Source organism: Cynocephalus volans, chromosome X (genome assembly GCF_027409185.1).
Source record: "Cynocephalus volans isolate mCynVol1 chromosome X, mCynVol1.pri, whole genome shotgun sequence".
NCBI lineage: Eukaryota > Metazoa > Chordata > Mammalia > Dermoptera > Cynocephalidae > Cynocephalus > Cynocephalus volans.
This window is the reverse complement of record NC_084478.1, coordinates 68,179,601-68,196,900: the sequence shown is the minus strand read 5'-3', so window position 1 is coordinate 68,196,900 and position 17,300 is coordinate 68,179,601. Positions and strand designations below refer to the sequence as shown.

General features: G+C 49.0%; 1 pseudogene; it reads left to right on the top strand.

The window, feature by feature from the left end:
• Nucleotides 1-15,816, top strand: part of LOC134367294 (protein FAM156A/FAM156B-like) — a 49,267-nt pseudogene extending 33,451 nt beyond the window's left edge.
• Nucleotides 15,817-17,300: the final 1,484 nt, after the last annotated feature.

The following is a 17,300-nucleotide window of genomic DNA, read 5'->3' as shown; positions in this document are numbered from 1 at the left end:
TGCACCATGAGTCAAGGATTCAGAGTGAGAAAACCCACTGTTCCTTTTCTGGAAACTTACAACCTGGTGACAAGACAGACAGGTTTGTAACTTTCCTGGCTATTGCAAAAACTGCGCACGTTGGGATCACATGGCAGGTGGAGGTGAGCTTCTCTTCAACCACCGGGGCTAGTGTTTCCGGCCGATGTCAACAGAGCAGGAAGCTTTGCCCTCCCTACTGAGGGCCATTTTCTAATATACCCTCTGTCTGATGTCAAGCAGCCTCTCCCTTCATCTTCACGTGTTCCCAAACCTGGAAAGGATCGACACCTCTGTGGCAAGGCTGTCAGACAAGAGTACCACTGTCTACGCAGTGCTGGGGAAACTTCCCTGTCGCTGCCTCTGAGACCTGCTTGCTGTCGTGGGCCTCACTGCTCAGTTCTCTGGCGGGGTGAAGTCTGGGGAGGTCTTCTCACCAGACGAGGCAGGGGAAAGGGAGGTCACACCCCAAGAGGAAGATGTCAGGAAGTCAGGGCAGTTCTAACTTTTCCCGACATTCTCTCTAATTCCATACTGCCCAAGGGGACTTCCCGTAGGTTGATGAGTTATTTCAGTGCTATCTCTTTACAGCCTTTTAAATTAGTGCATGTGGAGCCTTTGTAATAGGCATGGAAATCATCCTGCCGCGAAGTGTCAGGCCATGGGACATTGAATTCATTGGAGGCAAGTCAGCTGAAGCACTGTGGAGGGGGCCAGGGTGTAAACCTTCCCCTTGTTTTCGAAACAGAAAGAGGTTGAAAAGTGAGACTACGAAAAGAAAAAGAAAACAAAGCAGCAACACACTCCCTGAGACTGAAGCACTTCATATTGGCCCAAAGAAATTAATCACAAACATTGACCTCCTAAGTGTTTCATAAACCACCACAACTTGTTTTCAATTTCACACGTCAAGAAGTAACCTCAGAGAGAGAGAGAGAGAAAAGACATAACTTGAGGCTCCAAAAGGAAGCCAAAGCATTGAATAAATCTAAATTCCTTAAAACTAAGTGTTTGGGGTTAGAAATAAAACCAGGTGGCCCCAGAGTCCCAGATCACAGACCTGCTGGGCAGCAGTTGTGCCTGAAACGGATGTAGCTGCGGCCAGATGGGGACCGTGCCTGTGTGCACGGAGGGCTCCGTCACATGGGGGAGAGCAAGACCCGCAAGGGTCTAGCAGTCGAGTGGTGGACACAGAGCCATTCCTTCAAGCAGCAAATACTTACTGAGTGTCTTCTGTGTGCCAGCTGCCGCTCCAGGGGGGGGATAAATCAGTGAACCAAATCGACAGAAATCCTTGCTCTGGATCTTACATTCCCTGAAGGGAAGTGGTAGGTGGCCGACACGAAACCCTCAACATGATAATTTAATAAACACTACTGTAGGTTAGAGGTGACGGGTGCTGTGATAAAGAAGAAAAAATATGTCGGTCACGGTAACAGGATGGAGAATTGGGGGAGGAACCGGGTGGACTGCAGGTTAGAATGTTAAACAGAGCGACCAGGGTAGGATGCATTGAGAAGATGACATTTTGACAAAGACGTGAAGGGGGAGCGGAGTCAGCCAAGCAGATATCTGGGGTCGGGGCTTTGCAAACAGAGGAACAGTCGGAGAAACAAAGTATGGGAGGCAGAGTCTGCCAGACACAGTGCAGACACCGCAGGGAGGCCCGTGCAGCGGGCAGCGGGAGTGAGGGCTGAACGGAAGGCGGGAGGGCCAGGGTGATAGGGACAGGGTCCTGTTGGGCCGGGTAAGCTTCTGCTGTCAGCTAGACAGCAAAGGACAACCAAGGGTCAGAGGTGGTGAAGGCAAGTCTGTGCGGGCTGCAGAGTTCCGGCAAAGCAGGGACACAGGGCAAGGGCAGTCAGACAACAGGAGGGTTTGAGCAAAGAGCAAGGACGACAACCGGCGAAGGCTGAAAGAGCTCAGCTGGACTTCACATGCATGTTCACCGTGTGCTCGTGTCCTTGTCGCCGTGGACAGTTGGGCTGTAGCCACAGACTCACATACTCAATTAGCAGGCCCGAATTTATTCAGCACTCCTTCTAATGAACAGATCTTTGTGGGGGGCCTACTGTGGGCCCTGGCCACTGGCTACTTGGGAGTGTTTTGGGGAACTGACCAGTGCAGTTCCACTGGGAGGCCAGATCTGAGCCTGATGGCGTAACAGATTGACCAGCATGTAGTTAAAGAATTATGCAGCTTCTTTCATCAGGAGTTGGGGAATTAGGGATGGGACGAAAGATACAATCCTTCTCTCCCACCCCGACAGAAGAGCATCTGACTGCAGAGATGTCCTCTGTTCACTCAATTCTCTTGTATCATTTCAAACGCAGAAAGAACTGCTACAATAATAACTACCCGTTATTGATTAAGAACATGCGTCAAGGTTCTTCATTCGCTGAGTAAATGTGTTCTCAACGCCGAGTGGGCAGCACGTGTCTACATACCAGGCACAGTCTGGGGATGCAGGGATGATTTAGGCCGTATCCTTGCCAGCGGATGGCCCCCACACTGATGTGGTGTGAGGACAGAGAAGGCTGAATTTAAATCATGGTACCCTAAGGACACAGCAGAGGGCACTCTACCCCTCGCCGGAGGGGGTGTGTGTGAGAGGGTTTGGTCAGGACAGACTTCTTAGCGGAGGGGAGGTTTATGAGGTGGACACTTTGATTATGCACATTTTCAGTCGAGAGAGCTGAAGAACAGGAAGATGAACACAGGAACAGCCAGATGCCATTCTCGGTCTGTTGGGCTCCAAACCACCTCTGGGGTTCAGTCAACTCCAGAGCTGTATTGCAGCCACTAAAAACACTTCCTCTGGCTCTGTTGCCTCTAAATTCTCACTGTCTGTTAAACAGAGTGAGACTGATGGAGACCTAATCTGGGGGTGCAGGTGGATTGCAAGAGTCTCTCTGATATGACAAAGTGCCTCCCCCAGGGGAACCCTAGAAGTTAAAGTCCTGCTCAGCTGTTGGCTCTGAGGCAAGGCTTTCACACCCAGGGACTCCAGGGCGGATGGCTTCAGGGCAGCAGACACAGGCGTCTTAGAACCTTTCAGGCTGGCTTTGCCCTGCGGGTGCCTGCGTTTCACAGGTGGACATGGCATTGGAACAATGATGACTAGCCAATCGTGGAACAGTACCTGCATCTCGGCAAGTGTAACGTAAGCAAAGTGTACCTCCTGAATGGAAAGAAGCCTGGCTTTGGAGGTGGACAGAACCGGGTGCAATTCCCACATCCACCCTTTTCTGCATCAGGGACCTAACCTCTTTCAGCTGGTTTCCTTGTCTGGAGATGGGGTGTCTGATACTTACCTCTCTGGGTTTCTGGGAAATAAAAACTGTACACGCGTGGCACGGGTAGGTCCTCAACAGCCAGGCTCCAGGAAGTGATGTGTGTTAGGGACACTTCAGTGTGGAGAGAAGCATGCCAGGGCCCCTGGGAGTCTAGTCTAGCCTCCAGCCAGGGTTGGGGGTTGGGACTGGTGCCATTTCCATCTTTTCTCTTTTATTGTTCACATATCCAAGGCACATAGTTCATTTCATACGTAGGTGTGTTGTGCTAAGAGGAGTTAAAACAATAGGCTGGTGTGAATGAAGATCATCCTCACAGTTCACTCTGTAGCAGGCAGAACCAGCTGTGGGTGCGAGCCCTCCACTGGACTTTGTGAACCCGACATAGTTTCCTTCAGGGCTTTATGGCACCTATTGAGACACCTAAGGAGCTGCATGAAGGCACTGCACATTCCCTCAGAGGGTCCCCCTTAGTGAGAAGGCAGCTGATCCTTGCTTCCCTGATGATCCACAAGAACCAGTAAATCAACCCGCTTGCAAAGGGGGGACAGCGCAGCTAGCATACTTTCTCTTGTCATTACAGAAAACTCAGACTGTAACTCACTGAACTTATAGCGAAAAATCACCTTACCAAAACAAAGTGCGCGGAGGGCAGGTCAAGACCTGTTCAATTTACTGGGTCAATGACACCATAAAGTGACAGATTCCTTCCATGTTTCCGTTTATCCCTCTATCGCTTATCCCTCTATGCTGTGAGGCAGGTCCTCAGCCTGGATCCCTTCATGGTACGAAAACTGCAGCCACAATTACAAACTCCAAATTCAAACAACAATGGGTCCACGTGAATTAAGGGGAGATCTATGTTGTGTGTATCCTATTCACTTTTTTCTTTTATAGCTGCACGCCTTTATTGTTTTTTAAGTTTATTTTTTACCGTATATATTTAAGGTATGCAACATGTTTTGTTACACACACACACACACACACACACAGAGTGAAATGATTACTACAGTCAAGCAAATTAGCCTGTTAACTTCCATAGTTACCTTCCTGTATCCTATTCGCTGCAAGTAAACCTTGCCCTGAAAACCCTGCTCTCAGATTACATTTCAAATTAGTTGGTCCATCTGGGGAATTTGTAATGAACCTCCATCACGTGCCATTCAGTAAAAACATCAAACTCCTTAAGTTTGCCTTTTCATCCAGGTACTCCATATACAAAATGGGAGTGGCTCTACTTAACCTGAGAGCTGAAGGGAAGTAGCACATGAGGAGGGAGGAAGTGCATGCCAGGCAGAGGGAACGGCACATGTCAAGTTGTAGAAATCAGAGAGAGACAGAGAGAGAGAGAGCGAGACAGAGCGCACGAAAGAGCGAGCACGCGCGTGAGCACACACTTGGTCCATCTGATGAACAGAAAGAAATTTAGATTGGCTGGAATACTGAGTGTGGGGTTCAGTAGAAGGAAGGGTCTGCCCCACATGAGGCGTTTTGGGATAGGCGGGGCTGGATGTGCCCAGTCCAGGAGGCTGAATGTTATCCTAAGAGCAGCAGGCAGCCCCTGCAGTGTTTGAGCACAGGTGAATGAGTCAAGATTGGTGGCAGGAGGACCAGCTATGAATTGGTGCTGGTTGTCAAGGAGACGGGAGGGTGACTGGAGTAGGAAACTAACTGATGGCGATGGAGAGAAGGGTAAAGAGCTTACACAGGAAGACTTGGGAGGTCCAATTGGCCGGGCTTGGTGATTGTGGGGGTGGTGAGAAAAAGGCCGCAATCAAGGATGGCTTTAAAGAGCTCTGGCCTAAGCAGCTGGCTAGAAAGAAGGTGGTGATTTCACCGAGTCAGGCAACATTGGAGGAGCGGCAGGTGTACGGAGAGCGGGGGTGGATGGGTTCAGTTTAGGACATGTTGAGTATTAGTTGCTGTGGGACTCGAACACTTATTACCTGAGTGACTTTGGAGAGCTGACCTAACCTCTCTGTGCCTAAGATACCTCATAATAGGATAATGATAATAAAAACTGGGAAAAATAACTAGTTTGTTTCATTCATTTAGTCAGGAGAACGTTCTGATTTTATACAGCAGAGTGGTGGTATTTTTTATCAGGTACTGCCCAGGTAAAATGAGAATCTCTCTACTTACTCATGTATCAGCTTGGTTTTACCTCTCTGCTTTTTTCACCATATGATAGATATTGCCAATGCTTAAAAAAAAAAAAAAAAAAAAAAAAAAATTCAGTAAATAAACTAAAAGTAACAAATGTTTTATTATCCCGTGTCCACAGTCTTTTCTCTCAGAGAAACAACCTCCACCCAACCCCCTTTCAGATCCTCTGATCTTCCTCTTGTAGCCCCTCTGTCCCTCCAGGGGCTGGGATAGGGCCTTTGGGACTCGGGTTCTCTAACATTCACTTCTCCGTGAAGTCATCTCCACTGCCCCGGAGGTCGCCTAGGACTCCTTGAGTGCAATCTGCCTGTGGGGTTGCCAGTTGGCTCAGGAGGTCTGTTGTTGAGGACACAGGATTGAGCGGGCTATGTGGATCTGGAAATGATGAGTGTATGGCTGCAGAACAGGAAGGTGATGAAGCCACAGATATCTGTATCGTCAAGGATTCACCACTTACTGCTTGTGGGACTGTGGGCAGGTAACCTGACCTCTCCGTGGCCCCGTTGATGATAATATTCTGGGATAATCACTCATTTTTGTGTCACTTAGACCAGGAAAATATTACCTTTTGAAAATTATAAAGTGCTGTTCATGGGTCGGTTACTTCCAGGGTAAAAAGAGAATCTCTCCACTTATCCATGTATTTGCTTGGGCAGGCATCAAAGATGCCTTGCTTATTTTCTACCTTGTTGACGATGTTGAACTTACCCTGACTCCTGAAATCAGCCGCGGTAAAGAAACCTGCACACTTTCGTGTCTGGGAAATGGCTGAACACAAAGGCCCACCCTTCCCCGTGTGACTTAAGGCTCGCTATCTGTCCACTCTCTGTCATGACTCCCGGAAGACTTGCGGATGACAGACCAACCCACTACGTGTTCTTTGTCTCATGAATGATTCACTCAGATTGGAAGTTTGTCCTCCTGAACCTAGATAGCCACAGAGATAAACATGCCCTGTTCAGCTGAGGCTGTCCCTGATTACAAAAGCAACCCCTCCCCCCCCCAGAAAATCTCCCCACTATAACTTTTCTACTCCTCCCTATGAAAGTAAAAGGCAAAACCACCCCGCCGAGAGACACTCATCTCCAGATCGGGGGCGCTCTCCCTACGGCAGTAGCCTGAAGAAACTGAATTTCTTTACTTGTTTTGTTCTTGTCTTTCCCAGTATGCAGGTATCGCTCAATGCAAAAACAATCAGTAAGTGAACAGAATCAAGGAGCAGGTATCGACTCTCACGTGTACACTCTAGAATAACCAGCCAGTCCCTCGGGGAGTCGGCTTCCTCCAATCCCTGCAGCCCAGCTCCCACGTGCCTCGCCAGTGAAGTCACCTCTACTGCCCGCAACCTCTTACGGCCCGCGCAGGAAGCACTGGTCGCGTCCCGGAGCCACGCTCCCGGGAGGGCCGCCGCGGGGCACCGCAGGGAGGGGCGGCCCCGGCGCCTTCTCTCCGCGGAGCTGGGCCGGACGGCGCGGGCCGCGACAGCCCACCCACACGCTCAGGCCGAGCTCCCACCGCCCTGGCCCTCCGGGCTTGCCCCGCAGCCCGCGGCAGCGAATTGAAGGTCCGGTTCCTCCCAGCGTCCCAGCGCTGTGACGTCTCTTCCCCTTCCCGGGGGCGGGGGCTGGGGGGCATCTCTAGCCCTCCGGAGGACGGCTCCTCTCGGTGGTCTTAACCCTTCGATGCCCCGTGGGCCGCGCTGCGTTTCCAGAGCGGCCGCAAGGAGGCAGCGCGCAGGCGTCTGGACGGCCGGAACCTGCTCGGGAGAAAGAACGCGCGTGAGAGAGCCCGGGAGAGAATGAGCCCGAGAGAGAGAGGGACTGAGAGGGAGAGAGAGAGCGCGCCCCAGAAAGACAGAGAGAATCTCCCTAGAGCTGGCCAGGTGCGCCTCAGTATCTTGGGGCTAGAGTCCTCCTGGCTGGCCCACTGCGAACGGTGGTTTCTGAAAGAACAGTCATTTTTCTCAGACGCCCTGTCTCTTCAGCATCAGAATGGCGGTGGTACAATCTGCGTGTGGCCTATTTCTCTTTCTCTAGTTGGGGGTTGCCAGTTTTAAGCGGAGAAATGTGATACTGAAACTTCCTGTGGGCATTGGTAAGCACCCGGGATATATAAGTGGGCTGGCATCAGTGTTCAACAGGTGCAAAAAGAACCTGTTTCCTTGGCATCCCGCCCTCCCCACCTCACCCCCCACCCCTCAATATAAGGCAAAATAACTGAAGCGTTTTCAAGGAAAGGGACATTTCCCGTATTGAAACCATCAGAGAAACTCTTTCTAGGACGTGTGAGAGATGGGTCATGATGTGATATATGAATAGGCATGCTTTTACTAGGCTCTGTGATTCCTGCATGAGTAAGCAATGATTTAGACCATTTTTATCGAGTAACTGTACAAGCTGCAGTGTGTGATATTCAGAGAAGGAAGGCGTCTTTGTCCAGTGTGCTGGCGTCCAGCCGATCCTGGGCAGCAGGCCTCTCTATGTGCTCGGCAATTTGGTGTTATGACCGGTCACGGATTCCCATTTGCATTTCCCATACAATTTCCCTGTATTAACATACCCCTATCGGATGTGTTGGATTTGTGCACGTCGCTCCGTGTGTATGTGTGCGCACGCACGTGGGTTGTTTCGCGTGCTTGTTTTATCGAAAAAGAAAAGCGGGTGGCCTTGCTTGGTCGAGCCTCTCAGGGTTCCAGCAACAGAGAGAAAGGACATAAAGAAAGGATTTCTATATTTAAAGGAGCAGAATTTCAACAACTCCCTGTCAAAGCGCCAGTGTTTCCTACCTGGAACGTCGTGGCATTTAATAAAATGCTTTGTAAATAATTTTCGTAGGGGAGCAGTGGGTTTACTGTTTTTAGTTGGATATTGATTCCATTCAAAATTGTGCTTGAGATTGCGTGCAATAGCTAAGTTAAAACTCTAAATCGCAGTGATCCATTTTCCTTACCCAGCGTGTGGGTGGACTATAAACCTTCAGTTCCGGGCTGGGCCATCGCGCTGGTAAAATAAAAGGCCTGATGCGCTAAAACGATATTTCTACTATAGTTAGCAGATTAGGGGAATTTAAAGGTAAGGAGAGCCACGGGTGAGTATAAGGTGGTGACTGCAAATTAAAACAGGTGACAGTATTAAGGGGGAGGGATTGGTGTGATGAATGGTGCAGAGACCTTTGTATTTTGACAGACCGACGTGAGAAATGGTCACCACCGCTGCCTGGCTGTGTGACCTCGAGTGAGTTGCCTAACCTCTCTGGTCCTCAGTTCCCTCATCTGCAAGTGGGGATAATAATGTTATCCAGTACACCATGGCCTGGGAGAAGCCGTCCTGACCACCTGGGCTGTGGGGCCCTTCTCTGTGTTCCCAGCCACACCCCTGGCTCCCACCTGCATGGCTGTCATCGCTTGTCTCGTCATTATCTTCAGTGCGGCTCCCTGCCCCGCAGACTGTGAGCCCTTTGAGGACTGTTATCCTGCAGGAAACATTCCCGTGTGCGCAAAGTCTAGCAAAGCACAGGTCCTGCAGCCTGGTGCTCAGCAGGTGCCCAGACACGCTTGTCGTGTGAGTGATGATGATCACTCGACGCAGCGTAGCTCTCGTTATGCTGTCGGTTTGTTTACAGGAAATAATATTTTGTCAACAAGTGACTGTGGCAGACCCTCTGCTCAAAGTTCACTGTGTCTTCTATCCCCACTCTGTCCACAAGTGTCTAGTATCGGTGTCTTTCCCGATTTGTTCCCCTTATAGTATGCCTGGGACAATATTTTACTGCCTCAGGATGGGGCTGCATCTGATAATTCACCGAGCAGGGCGGGCCCTCAGTAAATAAATGCTTGTCTGATGAATTGACCCCAGTTATTTTATTTTGTAGGTGAGAGGTGTAGATGTCACTCAGGCCGACATCGGCAGAACTGATGCTGTGAACCCAGTGATCGGTGACCTCGGTTGAGTCTAGGCGAGCTCTTCATGCACAAGAGGAGACTTTCTCCTTGTATTCTCCTTGCTGCTTTGGCCACTCCTCCTCTCTACCCTTCCCCGTACCCCTCCTTTGTACTCCCGCTGCTGTTCTGTGTCTATGTTTGGCCCACCTGCTGTGATATCCCTCATGCAAGGACCATGTTTCATTGGTCTCCTCATTTTCTTCGTTCACACTCTAAAGTGGGCACCACTGGGTGTTTACTGATTTAAATGTTCTTTTGTGATGACGCTGCTAAATAGAGTCTCCCCCTCCATTCTAGACCCAGCATCATAGCGGTTATCTGCATAGGCATCAAAAATATGGAACGCCTGCGTGCCAGGTGCAGCACAAACTCTCTTTTTAAAGTCTCTGTCGCGTTGCATGGTGTGATGGTTACTTTTAGGTGTCAACTTGACCAAATTAAGGAATACCTAGAAACCCGGTCAAGCATTATTTTGGGGTGTTCTGTGAGGGTGTGTCCAGAGGAGACTAGGGTGAGAGTCTGAGTGGAATAGGTGGGGAAGATCCGCCCTCAGTGTGGGCAGGCACCGTCCCATCAGCAGAGGCCCAGAGAGAACAAAAGCAGAGGAAAGGCGAATGTGTCCTGAGGTGGGATGCACTCTTCCTCTCCTGTCCTCGGACATCAGAACTCCAGGCTCCTCAGCCTTTGGATTCTAGCACTTACATGAGTGGGTCCCCCGGGTTCTCAGGCCTTTGTCCTCAAAATGAGGTTATGCATCCGCTTCCCTGGTTCTGAGGCCTTCCACCTTGGCCAAGCCGTGCTACTGGTAGCCCAGGGTCTCTAGCTTATAGACGGCCTATGGTGAGACGTCTCAGCCTTCATAATTGCGTGAGCCAATTCCCCTGATAAATCCCCTCTCATATATCTACTGTACATACATATCCTGTTGGTTCGTTCTCTTTGGTAAACCCTGACTAATACACGTGGCTGGAACTCGGACTCCTTTTTCCCTAGCATTGCGTGAGGCTAGGAGCACAGTTTCCAGCCCCCACCGTCCTTGCACAGATCTCAGTCATTTTGCTTTAGGATTTTGCCATTTCTGGAAAACAAAGTCAAACCATTATTTCTTTGACATTATTACATGAAATCCGATTCTTTGAACTGAAATAAATTCATTTTATAAGGGTACTTCACATCATTACGGAAAGTTGAAGAAAGGGTCATGTAGCACCGTTTTAATTGTCAAAATAAACACAACTCTCTTCATAGTGCTCATCACCCTGACATAGTGTGCATTTACTTGTTTAGCTGTTTACTTTCTCCTCCCCCCACTACAATGCAGGGTAATGAGAGCAGAGAGCTTGCAAGGTTTGTTCTGTGGAGCATTCCGGCACTGAGAACCGAGCCCGGCACTAGGAAGTGATAGTACATATTTCCTGCATGAGTTACCTGATCCCTGGACCAGGTCTGGACCCATGAGCCAGCGCCCAGGACTTTCCTGTCTGGACTCTCTCCCTCAGGATTTCTTGCTAGCTTAGGCTTCCCACGAGGCTGAGAATCCGGAGGAGCAGTGCCGCCAAGGGTGCGTGCATCTGGGGGCAGGCAGACCTGGGATGGGATTCTGTCCCTCACCGGTTGTGTGATCTTAGGGACTTTACTTAGCCTCTCAATGCAGGAAGTTCCTCCTCTGGATTGTGGGAAGATATGGATTCTGCAGGGTTGACATACTAAATGAGATGTTTATTAAGAAGGCCCCAAATTCTCCCTCTTTCACTTGATAGATATTTGTGAATGCCCGTTGGGGTCGAGGCTCTGTGACGGGTGGATGAGACCAGGTCCCTGGCCTCTGTCAGCTCCCAGGCAAGTGGGTAAGACAGTCTGCTAACCATCTGCTGGCCGCTGAGTGGGGTTGGGGCCAGGATAGGGGAAATGCAGAGTGTTGCGGGAGCTCAGAGGAAGGTCCCCTGTCCAGGGCTTGGAGAAGAGGCCAGAGAAGGCTTCCTGGAGGAAGTGCTGTGTAAGCTGAGTCCCAAAGGGTGAATAGGAGGTGCAAGTCTTGCAAGGAGCCATTCCATTCCCAAACCTTTCATCTATGACTGCCATGGTCATCCCATTCCACTTGCTCTGGACTGATTGAGGAATGGAGATGTGACCCAGCACTGGCCAGTGTGACAGGAAGAGAATGTCTATTGATTGTAAATGTTAATCACATCCACAAATACCTTCACAGTAGCATCTAGATTGGCATTTGACCAAATGACCGGGCAGCATAGCCTGGCCGAGTTGACACGTAGGATTAACCATCACAGTGGGGAAACAGTACACTGAGGGATATCACCTCCCAAGCTGAAGCTCTGACCGGTAAACATGCGTCTCCCAAAGTCTTTTCCCTCTCTTCAGAAGCCGTGTGTGATGATGAAGGGAACTTGAGGCCGTGCTGTTTCAAGGCAGAGATTTGATACAAAATCTTTATCCCTCTGGGGCAAGTGACTGTCGAAGGAATGAAATGGGGCGAGATGATGAAGGAAGGGAAGTCACACTTATTGCCCCAGCTGCTCCCTTACCCTCAACTAGGGGACTTCTCTAGGCCTCATTGTCCTTCATGCCTCTGTAGAGGATTATGAATAACCATGTGTGTGGTCCGAGAATCTTGTGGTGCACATCGAGATAGGACAGTAAAATATTTCATTTCACAGAATTGATGGAGGGATGAAGAGAGAGAAAAGAGTGATTAAAACATGGGTGAGTTGTAGGTTGATGTTTCTAAAGTCTCAGTGTTTCTTCATAAAAAAGTGTCTGTGAGATCTTTTTCTTTCTCTGAGAATTGGCTTTCTACATGAAGAAATATTGATCCTGAGGGAGTCCTTGTGACATGTGAGAATTGATTGGGAGGTAATTGGGTTAAGAGCATTTTCCAAATGTTTCACACCTGAGTGCTTGCGTAGGATGGTGATGGCCCAAACGATGTTACTGAACTAACTAGTTGGAAACATAGATTTCAAGTTACTGAAATGTTAAGAGACTCTCTTTTCGGGGTGTGTGTTGGTGTTTGCATGTGTGCACAGCCGGGTCATATGATCCGAAACATTTCTAATGTTGTTCTGTGTTTCCTGACGCAGCACGAGCTGGTAGCCACAATTTGGTTGATAAAAGTTTCTAAGTACGGGTACCCGCTGAAGAAAACTAGGGAATTCTTGGTTTCCAAGTTTGCTGAAAGAACAGAGCCTGGGCTGCTGATCTAAAGTTTCAGTTTAGCATTTAATGTAAGTTTTTTTTTTTAAAGATTCATCCAAGATGTGTTTGTTGAAATAATATAGAGAGATGCCCTCACTGCAAAATCTACCATTGGGTTTTTTCAGTTAGCATACAGTAAGATTGACTTATTTTTTCTTTTGGAGTACACGTCTATGAGCTTTAACGCATGCATAGATTCTCGTGACCACCACCACGATCAGCATACAGAACGGTTCTATCACCCAAAACACCCCCTGCTGCTACCCCTTTGCAGTTACCCCTTCCCCACCCCAATCCCTGGCAAAAAGTGATCTGTTTCTCCTTCTCGATAGTTTTGTTTTGGGGGAGAGTGTCATATAAACGAAACCATACAGTTTGCAGCCTTTTGAGATGGGTTTCTTTCCTTGAGCATAATGTGACATCTTGGATGAATCTCAATGCCTCTATCAGTCGTCTCTTCGTGTTTAATGCTGAGCAGTCTTCTGTTGCACGGAATACCACAGTTTGCTTATTCGTTTATCCGTGGAAGGACATTTGTGCTGTCTCCAGTTTTGCGTGAGTTTGGATAGAGTTGCTTTAGACATTGATGTACAGGCTCTTGTGCGAACCTAAGTTTTCATTTCTCTAGGGTAAATACCCAGGAGTGGGATTGCTGGGCCCTATGGTAAATGTCTGTTTAACTTACAAGAAACCGCCCAAGTGTTCCTTAAAGTGGCTATACTACTTTGCTTTCCCACCAGCAAAGTATGAGAATTCCAGTTGCTCAGCATGTTCTCCAGCACTCAGTATTGCCAGTACTTTTATTTTTAGCCATTTTAATGGGTGTGATGGGGCATCTCATCATGGTTTTAGTTTGTGTTTCGCTGATGGTTAATGCCGTAGAACATCGTTTCATGTGCTCACGTTCAAGTCTTTTCCCCATTTTCTAATCGGGTTGTCTGATTTCTTATTGTTGGGCTTTGAAAGCGCTTCACATATTCTGGATATAAGCCCTTCGTCAGATCTGTGATTGACAAACATTTTCTCCAGATCTGTTTTTCGTTCTCTTAAACACACTGTCTTTTATAGAGCCAAAGTTTTAAATTTTGATGAAATCCCGATTTGTCGATTTTATTTCTTTCATGGATCATGATTTTGGCGTCAGGTCCAAGACTTGCTCCCGTATTCTCTGGTCACAAAGATGTTCTCCTATGGTTTCTTCTAAAAGTCTTATTATTGTACTTTTGGCATTTAGACCTCTTGCACACTGGGAATTCTGAGATGATTTTCACAGGCATGAGCAGGCTTTTTGACTGGATGCCACGCCAGTGATCACAAAGTCGAAAATTCAAAAGGGTGTGTCTCCATGGTGCAAATGCTTACAATTTAGTGAAAGCGTACCTTATGAAAGTATATGAATGCTTACGAGAAGAGCACGGGTTAGTCACGCATTGATTGTTTTTAAAATTATACCTGAGAATGGGTTGGAAAAAGTCAGCAGGGAATTAACCTTGTTGACTGCATTGCATCATTTTGCATAACATGCCACATGGATGCAAGAATTGGTATCCTTTCTAAAACCTTTATTACATGCCATGCACTATTCTAAACTCCCGAGATATATTCTGTCTTGTAATCCTCAGCACTGGCCTGGGAGGTGGGTGTCATCATCATCACCATTTTACACAGAGGAAGAGGAGGGACGGAAAGGCTAAGTACAATGAATAATCCTGGTTTTCTCTCTTCCCTTATCACCCTTGGTTGCAGTCTGGGCTCTCCTGGCCGCACACATTCCTTGCTCCCTTCTAGCTCTCTGTGAAGCTCCTTCCTGTCTAGACTCAAGGGCCGGGCGGGGCTTCCAGCTCAGACTAGACCTCCATGGATCCACTCCAGAAATGGAACCCGGCGTTGATTCCTGAATGTTCCCAGGTGACCGCCACGGAGACTTCCCAGGAAGGCACAGCAGCCTCTCGGCCTTCCTCCTCCAAGCAGCTAACGGATGGGCCTCAGTAGCTTGAACCCCAGTCCTGGCACCGACCCCGCTGCGCCTCTACCAGAGGGGCAGCTCCAACAGCGGTACAGAGAGGAGAAGACCCTGCTAGAGCGGCGGTGGGGAAGGCCGGCCTTCCCGGGGAGGAAGAAAACGTTCCTGGGGCACCTGAGGCGGAGACACCGTGATCACATGGCGCCTTATCCGATAGAAAGGGAAGCCAGGATCTCTCCCCGAGGTGACAGAGATCAGAATCGATTCCGATGTGAATGTCGATACTGCCAGAGCCACGGGGTGAGTGTATCCGGGATCCCTGGGGAGAGGAATGGGGCCCCACATCCTTCCTCCTGGGACACGCTAGTGCAGGGCCTCAGCGGCTTGACCCTCATCCTGGGTACCAACCGGCCCGGCCCTCTGCCAGAGTGGGCACCCCAACAGCAGGAGAGAGAGGAGAATGCCAACGAGAGAGGCAGCAGGAAAGCAAGAGAATGTTTCAGAGGCTGCCGAAACAGTGGTTGGAAGAAAACTGAGGTGCCCATCGTCACGTGATGGAGATCTGAAGGGATTCAGGCATAGATGCTGTGCTGCCCGCTGCTAGGTAGCCTTGGGCTCCTTTTGGTGACTGGACAGTCAGCTATAGTCGTAGGAATGCCAAGACCTGTGTTGTGACTGGATGTCCCACCAGCAGGGGATTCGATCCAATCCCAGGAAGGTCCTAATCTTTCGTGCCTGTCATTTTTGGATGGCCGTGAGGTATTCCATGGCAAGGGAGACTGCATACCAGTGCTCCTTACCTCGTCTCATATGGCTCCCATGATGCATGTTGTCACTTTCCCACCCTGGATCTCCGTCTTTCCTCCCTACCTTGTTGTCAGTAAGGTATAAAATGTCTATGTAGTGTGAATGCCTTGTTGATGTCCATGTGCTTTTGTGCCATTTTATTGACTGCCTCTGAGAAGCAGCACTAGGTCTGTTTGAAATGCACTGCACTACACTGAGGTCCAGCATAAAGAATCTGAAACGAAACACAGTGTGGGAAAGGGATGTGGAATTAGAACTTGGTGGTTCACCATTGTACTGTTTTTGTAAACTGTTATGAATATGATAAGCGGAATGTGAGTAAATGTTTTCCCTGCTCTTTAACACTTGAGTACTATTCTCCCTCGCAGGAATGTCTGACGGGTCAACTCATCGTCAATACCAAATAAATATACATATGAAAGGAAAGTACCTTTAGACTTATCATTAGTGGTTTGTCTCTTGTTAGATCTGAGATCACTGCCTTTAAATCCCTGACCAGCGGATCAGAGTGGATCAAGAGGAGCTCTACGCTGCGGAGATTTGGAACGGGGGAGGAGGGAGGGCACCAGAGAACACAGTCAAGTCACCATTTAAGACCCTGCAGTGCAACCAGCATTCAGACCAGCCAGGCAGCGCAATTGGAAGACAGTCCTCCTGCCCACAGGAGAGCTGGAAGCAAGGTCTACTGCCCACGGTAGGAGCCCCTGCGGGTTGGTGCTGGTGCCCTGGCTCAGGGGCTCCAGGGGCCATTGCTCGTTGTCTGGTGCACCTGGGTTGATGAACGGGAACAGCAGTTTCATGCCTGCTTCGTGAGCACCAGAGCATCATTGAGTTATTTCAAAATCGTATTGGGATTTAGACATGTCTTTTAATTTCAGGAGGCACAAATGATTAAATCTACCTTTTCTTCCCCTACAGAATCCTGTGATGTGTACCCAGCAAGTGACTGTGAGATTCCCAGGAACTGAAAACAAATTCTGCTTTGTGTCAGTCTGTGTTTATAGGTAGTCCCCAGAGCTGTATTGCTGCAAAAATCGACGTGTCTCCTGCCGACAGAAGAGAACAGCTTGAGAACAGGTAAGTTTCTTAGATTCGGAACTTGGGATCCCATCAGAGAGCTTGAGAGTTAAATTGACCCTGCCAGGATCAGCTGCTGTCTCCGAGCTCCAGGGAAGAAGGTACATAAAGCAGGACTCTTCTTTGGCTTAAATTTGGACTGGTGACTCGGGCAGCGTTAAGAGGGGTAACATGGGATTGCACTTTTGTTGATGGTTTACCAGGTGTCAGACAATATTCTACATATTTCCATATCTTAGCACCTTTCATCCTCTGCCACAGACCCATCATTTAGCAGCAATTTCAGTCCCATTTTACGAATTTGGAAAGCAGAGTACGGAGAAGTTAGGGAGCTTGCCCAAGCTCACACAGGCAAATAGGGGTGGAACTGGCATAGAAGGCTAGGCAGGCTGGATTCAGAGTTGTCGCTCTTAACCGGTTCACCTCTGTAAAGGCTGGAGGTGAAGTGCAAAGAGCCAGTGGCTTCAGTGGACATTTCATAGCTGGTAGCCCCAAGTCTTGGTAAGACACATTGTTGAATCCTCACCACAATGCCATGGGGCAGGTATAAGTATCTGCACGTCGCAGAGAGTTTATGGAGGTCGTAAAGTGGTGGCCTTCGTCTGACTCCCTGAATACTGAAACGCTCTCTGCAGACCGTCCAAGTTAGTCCAGCAGCCACACCCAGGTCCCTGCTGCCAACAACCAATCATTTTACCAATTGTCAAGGTGACAGTTTTCTCACCTTGCCTCCACCCATTCTGTGCTACGCTGACTGTTGTGGTGTTATGGTGGGGAAGTAAGGAGGAATTGCAGAGGTAGTCCCTGTCCTGGGGGATTGCAT